The 7,525-nt window shown below is 34.1% G+C and overlaps 1 long non-coding RNA gene across 1 annotated transcript; it reads left to right on the top strand.

The window, feature by feature from the left end:
* Nucleotides 1-2,445: 2,445 nt before the first annotated feature.
* On the top strand, nucleotides 2,446-6,439 carry LOC115642164. The gene is made up of 3 exons (XR_003998173.1): nucleotides 2,446-2,456; nucleotides 3,216-3,222; nucleotides 6,187-6,439. It is a non-coding gene; the product is annotated as an uncharacterized LOC115642164 (long non-coding RNA).
* Nucleotides 6,440-7,525: the final 1,086 nt, after the last annotated feature.

The following is a 7,525-nucleotide window of genomic DNA, read 5'->3' as shown; positions in this document are numbered from 1 at the left end:
CAAAACGCATACAAAAGCTTCCTCTATCAGAGGTGTGAAAAACACCCAAAGTGCTACACAGAGTGAGCTTATAACAGTGTATTATCATAAATATACCTCTTAAAGAACTGTGATATTTTGTAACTTTGTAATCTTGAACTGTTTTAACATTTACTTATTGTTTCATTAATTTTAATAAAAAGGTCTTTATGACTATATCTGTCTCAGTGTAAGCTCCTGTCATATACCCCGAAGTTCCTTTTATAAACTCTGTGAAGCCTGATTCAGGATGAACTTTATCTTCTGATCAAATATATTGGCGAGCCAAACCCATACTAATTAATATCCAATAATTATTATTAATATTACTAATTAAAATTAATTAATCTAATAAAATTAAATTAAGTGGATAAATTACACCAACCCTACTAACCCACCCCAAATCAGGCTACACAGGACAGTGTCGGAGAAAAACTCAGTTCTCGCTTTTTGTTTGAGTGCAGCAAAATCAAATACTTTATTCTAACTCCAGCAATTGCAATAGAGGGAGGGAGTGCCCTAGGACACTGGGTCGCCCCAGTCCCGGACAGGTCTCTCAACACGTAAACAATTATAGCAAGCATTTATATCTTTGTTACAAACAATAACAAGCAATAATACAGACAATAATGAGCAACAGCTGCATTTTGTTTATACATAGGCTATTCTGCTATCTTATTTTTTTTAATTCTGGGCGCCAGTCTATGTATTTGATTAACAGTGCAAGGTCGTGATAACTTTTTACATAGTTTTTTCCTGCTCGCCTCACACTATCCTTGCTTCTACAAGTCTCACGTTATTAGGGTTACAGCTGGCCTAACTCTTGCTAACAGACTCACATGCATTAAGATTCCCTACAAATCCTTTTAATTCTTTTCCTACTTCCACACTCCTCCCTTTTGTACTTTTAGTACAACAGATATTTTTAAATTTTTATTTGCATTAAGCCATGGATTTTTGATTTTACATTAGATGTTTTAACCTTGGGGATTTTTATTGGATGTAATGACAATGCATAATTAGCATGGACATGAAAGGTATTACTATTATTATGTTTTTTACAACAACAATAATATAATTTTAACTAACTAACAACAATGCAAGCAATAGTATTTTCATAGCAATAATATGATGAGGTTGTTGTACAGTTTTAGTTACAAAGCATAATATATTATACTTAGTACACAAAATAGACACTTTATAAGCTGTATGAAAGGCATTTTTTTTAGCTTGATATATATTTTGAAGCATGTGAATTTGCCCTTGCAATTTAGAGATTTTTTGAACCTTTGGTAACAATGAAAGCAAATTTTGAAATTGATTAGGTACTAAGATGGTTTAATTAAACTAAGGGCTACTTCCAAAATTTTATTTGCAGGTTAATAAACAATATGATTGCTTGCAGTGGTGATGAGATTAAAATGTATATTTTGCAATGTGGTGGTTTTAACATACATAACAGCTATTATTAGCTTGAAAAGTAAGTGTGTTGTTAGGATAGTTTTTTGTTTTTTACCCTTTTAGCAAACGTTATTATAAACAGTGACAACTTTTTTTGGCTTTAGTTTATGGATACACTGAAGCTGCAGGAGTTTTAACAGCCAAATGTTTATTGACTTTTTATTTTTATACAAAATATTAGGTGTTATTTTAGGGGCACCGACTATAAATTAGTTAGGTATACCAGGTGGTTTAATTTTTTAGATGTTTTTGTGAATAATTTAGTTTTACAGGCATTTTTTTTATGGACCCGTTAGGATTTGATATGTGGGAGCCCACACCTTTTTAACCGGTTTAAATGCTTGGAAGGAGCACTGTGAATGTTCACACTTTCACTTAGAAAGTGTTTAGATATGTTTTTATGACCACAGATTAGATGGTACTTTTGATGTGTTTGTAAGGGCAGTGGGCCAAGTTTGGTGCTTAAGATTACTTTGAATGGCCATTGGCTGGTTATTTAGGAAATTTTGAATTTCCGAACGTGCTAGATTTTATTGCAATGCCTTTTTAGCCTTAGTGATATTTAATACCATTTTTGTTAGTAACTTTTGGGTTATAGAACTAAGGGTGGAAATAACATGTAACTTATTAACTTTAGCCTGTACTTGGGTTAGCTGAGCTTTAGAAATAAGGCTAGTGGCCTTTTTTAGTTGGCCTGATTTTTTATTATGTTTTTGGCTTTTAAAAATATTTTAAATGGCTGCTGTGCTATTGGCCCCATTTCATAGGGATTCGGTTGGTTTTTTTTTTTAGAGGAAATAACCCAAGCCCTCTGTTATGCTAATTTAATGGCAGCCCCTAATGTTGTATTAATTACAGTTTATTGATATTTTAATACACTTTTTTTGGTGTAGTACTATATTATATTTGTTGGTTGTATACCTTTAACTAATTTTAGGTACTTTTAAGAGGCATTGACATTAATAGCATAGGAGGGGGTGTATTGCAATAAGGTACAGGTTATATTTGTTACTGGAATGGTTTTAATACAAGTAAAATGTTTAGTGGCAGAACAAACTTTTTGGGTATTTATTTGATTATTTACTAATTGGGTAACCAAATAACAATAAGGGCTTTTTTTATGTAACACAGTACAAATTTCAGGTATAGCCATTATATTTACTTTACTATGGAACCCATTAATTATAATTATAAATTTTTGGGGTTTATTTGCAGTAATATTATGGATTTTTATTTTTACTGATTTATTTGTTTTTTACTTAATTGTTTACTTATATGGGATATTTTGAACTTTAAAAATATTTTTTAAACAATTTTTAAATAAATTACTAAAGTGTGAAGGCCTTGGTTATTGGTTTTATTAAATATATGGCATTGTTTGCATTTGGATATATTACAGGGGTAATAGTGTAATGGAGGAGGTGGCAGAGGCAGTGACAACAAAGTCCCTTTGGTACTTGTTATTTAAAAATTTAATTAGAGGGAGCAATACATGCTGAAGTATTTATTTAAAACACAGGGCACAGCCTGTAGAATAAACCCCAAAATTCAATTAATACCACATTTTTAAGCAGGGTTTTGCAAATTTTTTTTTGCCAGTGTATAATTTTTTGTTTTTTTACCAGGATTAGTTTTTAATGTTTTTTTTAGTTAGGAATTTTTGGACTTTGGCAATTTTAGTGGAATGAGTGGTTGGTTTTTTTTTTTTGAAACAGTTGTGGTTTAGCATTTTACAGGGGAGAGGTTACTTACCCTGTAATGGTTTTGATTTTTTTAGAAAAATTTAAAGGCACAGTAGATTTGTTAGTGGACAAGGGAGAGGTTACTAGCACTTTACCTTGTACTTTTTTTTTACTGTTTAGAAGGCACCGTGGAGCTAGAAGGAGAAATGGCTAATTATTAGTAGGATAATTTTTCTGAGGTGGAGGGGTTTTTTTGCAGTGAGAATTATGGGTTTAGGCAGTTAGTTTTTGGTTTTTTTGCAGCGGTGTTGGTAATTAGCAGGACTTAATAAGGTTTTTTTTAGCATGGAGCCAAAGCAGTTTTTTGTTGGTGGACCTTTACATAATTTAGTTTTTTGGTTTTAACGAGTGGCAGGGCTGCTAGGGTTTTTGGGTAGTGCTTTTTTACCTGTGAGAAAAGAAACCTAACACATTTTATTAGTGCCTGGCAGTGTTTTGCAGATTTTACAGCTGCTTGGGCACATTTAAGCCCCACCCCTTTTCTTGGTTGTTAGCTAAGTTTTAGCTGTGAGCAGTGTTCTTGAATGGAGTTAGTGTTTTATTTTTAGCTTGAGCATACTAGCTATTTTTTTTTAGTTAACTTATTTTGCTTTTTTTTTTTTCTGGCTTTTTTTAACCTACAAAGGAAACTTTTACTTTTTACTTATACACCTTTTTTTTAACCATGAACACATAAACATTACCGTTATACAGTACATTAGTTTTATTATTTAACGTATGCCACATATACCCTTTTACTAAAATAACTTTATACAGAGCTTTGGAGCGACAAGCCAGGACAAGCATACCCACTTTGAGGAGTTTACTTAATACAACCTCTAGTCCAATAGCTTCCCAGCCACCCCAACCCTTTGGCTAGAAATTTGAGGTAGTCAGAAGGATTTTATGTACAATATGGGGAGTGGGTTAACTTTTTATGTTTTTGCTTTTAAAGACTGCTTGTAGGCAAATTTTAACAACAATTTTTTTAATTAACAATTTGGCCAATGAAGCTTTTTTTTTTTTACTTAAGCAAATGTATTAGACTTCAGTATATTACATTTTTCTGATTTATTTAAACACCTTGTATTTTAAAGTTGAATAAAACAAGTATTTGTATTTAACCCTTTTATTTGATTTTAACTAGACTATTTTATGAAAATATTAAGCACAACAATTTTGGCCACAAGACAAACACCACAAGACAGGACATAGAACACAAAACATAATTTTTGTTGTGCCAGTAAATGCATGATACGTTGAATGCTGGTTAGCTGGCATCAGTTTTTTTTTTATTATTTGAAAGACAAAAAAAACAGAGATTTACCCCTTTTGGGCAGTTAATTATCACCTAAAATATACAAATACCCTTGTTGATTTCAGGCAAAACAGAGAAATTACCCCATATTTTCTTGTATTTGTTTTATAGGCAGTCCAGGTTTTAGTGGCTTTTACCTTATTAGTTAGATAATTTGCATTAATACAGATGCTTTTTGGCTTGCTTCTGGATTCAAAGCTATTCACAGCTTAAAGATTTTTACCTTAAAAGGGACATAATTAACTTTACCAGAATTTTGATGGCTTTTTACTACTAACTCCTGCTTTCAAACACTGAAAGAAAAGCACTTTTTATAGTGCCCCTTAGAGCCTAATAGGATTTTAATTACATAGCACTGTATACATTTTTTAGCTAATTTAACTAAATTGTTTATAGCCAAATTAAATGATTGCAATTCAATAATTTTTTTGCCTGAATTTATTTACAAACATTTTACAGACACCAAGAACTTTTTTTTTAGCATTTTACAAAGTTTAACTGCTGTTTTCTTTAGCAACTACAGTTAACTTTTTACTTTTTTTTAAATCACTTGCTTGTTTTTTAACAGACACTTTTATTAACTTAACTTACCATTGTAAGTAAGTTCTGTGTATTTGAAATCCCCATGCTTACACTTACTGACTTTTTTTTTACTACACTCTTAAAGTTTTTTAATTTGTTTTTTAATTTTTTTGTCTGTTGCCTGCCCACCTGGGCCCGATCCTGCTTTTCTTGCTGAACCGTTTCTTTCATGGACACCAACTTGTTTTACTACCAGTTTAGCTAGGAGGGTGGGCTTTTTAAGTGGCCCTTACCCTTTTTGGTTTTTTTTTTTTTAGAACATTTTTACGTATAAGACTACCCGAGTTTTTTCTTGTGAGGCTTGTCACCTGAGCAGAAACGCATGGCCCACTGGCGTTTAACTATTTAATTTTTTTTTGTGGCAAACACTACTGCTATGGCATATGCTGAGCGCAAATGAAGGACCAGTACTTGCCTAGCCAGGGCTTTTTTTTTAACCTGGAAGTTTTATTTTAAGGTCTGCAACTTGCCCTGGGTGTAGGTTTGAGTTGCTGCCTGGTTTATGATTTATGCTTTTAATTGCTCAATTTTAGTTATTAAATACACATTTTTTTTTAACTTTTTCATTGCCCAGTTCTGCTACAACTGAGGTAGATTTACCTGCCACCCTTTCCAGTCAACCAGGGTGGAGAGAGGAATGCTAAACCCCTTTTTAATTTTTAGACTTACTGCGGCTGAGAGTGGGCACTTTTTTAATTATGCAATTTTCAACATATAACATTAACAATACCAAGCAAAGCAAACATAAAAATAACAAGGGCAAAACAAACAGATGGTGTAAATTTTGCAGGGCTCCCCCCTTCTTAATAGCTTATTAAATTGTGATAAATTTTTGTTATCAATTTATTTTTTGTGTCAGATGATTAGGCTGACACTGCAGGACGTTGGGGGAAGATAAACAAAACACACCATATAACTGAATTTTAAAGCTTTATTAATAAAATAATAAAACAACAATGGAGAGTGTTGGGAACGCTTTCACATTACTTAAGAAAAACATTAGTGCCCCAAGCCCTATGCCATTTTTATACTTACACATGTCCAGACTGGCCACGTTTGTGTATAACGTTTAGAGAAGAGAGAGAGGTGGACGGGAAATTATTTTGTATACAACTTGTCCAGAATTTTTAATATGCTTTTGCTTTTGGGAGGGCTGTTTTTTTACACCCTGGAATCTCCTGCGGCGTTTTTTTTAGAGATTCCAGTTCAGGTTTACTGCCTGTGGCTTTTTCGGTGTTACCAAGCCACACCAGCTCCGGAGTTACAAAGGCACTCTGTTGGATTTTACTGGACAGTTAAGCTTTGCAAATGTAATTTTAGTTTTGTAACTTGTATTGCCTTTGATTTGCCTTTGTTTATATTGTTTTTTTACAGCCAGCTGGGGTCGAAAGCAGTTTTTTTTTGTACTTAGCATAATTTGCGTTGATTTTTGACCTTGAATGCAGTGCAACTTTTTTTTTATTTCTGGGCCAAGTTGAATTTTAAATTAACCTTTTTTTTTCTTAATAGACAAATTGCTTACACTGTTAGAGGCTTTTTGGTAATTAAAAGCTTTTTTTAGATGTATGATTTTATTTAGATTGAAGGTACCTTTTAGTGGGCATTGTTTAGATGGATTTTTACGCGTGTAAAGATTTAAATTTTTTAAATACCTGCAGGTTGTTGGTTCATAATGTACATACATGAAATAAGATGGGGTACCCTTAGGGCGTGAGCTGGAATGCTTAAACTGTCCCCTACCCATTTTTCAATTACACACACATAGGGGGGATGCCCTGTCCGCGCTAGCGGCACATAAACTAACAATTTTTCCCTACAGGGTACTTACACAGGAAAGGCTAACGAGGATGGCCACGACCCTCCTACATTTTTCTTCAGCAAAGAGCGTCGGCTAGTCTCAGAGAGAGGGCCCCACTTACTCTGATTGCATCCAGTGAAATGATTAGACTGTCAGTAGCCCACACAGAAAGGAAAGGGGGAGGGAAGATGGGTTTACACGCTCCTAGACCCAGGTAGCTTCCTCACCAGACGATGCCAGGCCAAGTCAGCCCACCATGGGTCGGATTTCCTAAAGATCCACTAGTTACCGGGCTTGCGTTAGAGTAGTTCTGGTCACGAGCTTTTGCTTCACAGGGTACTCTGGGCATTTTCCGGTAACAGTCACTTACACTAGTGTATACACACACACACCAAGGCCTTATTTTCAAATACCACGATGCATTTGTACCTTATGTCTGGACCCAATACCATGAGGCGGTATAACAACCCCTCTTGAGGCGGTAAAAACTCCTTAGCAGCGGTGCATGCCTAATGCATTTACCTATGCATTACCTTGTTGGCCAACCCAGCAGTATCCCAGTACTGCTATAAACTAACCTTATTGGGGCCTTTCCCCAATACCACTTTGTATCTGATCTTGCTGCAC

The sequence above is a fragment of the Gopherus evgoodei genome, unplaced genomic scaffold (genome assembly GCF_007399415.2).
Source record: "Gopherus evgoodei ecotype Sinaloan lineage unplaced genomic scaffold, rGopEvg1_v1.p scaffold_38_arrow_ctg1, whole genome shotgun sequence".
Taxonomy (NCBI): domain Eukaryota; kingdom Metazoa; phylum Chordata; order Testudines; family Testudinidae; genus Gopherus; species Gopherus evgoodei.
The sequence above is the reverse complement of the archived record's forward strand: the minus strand, read 5'-3'. Positions and strand labels throughout refer to the sequence as shown.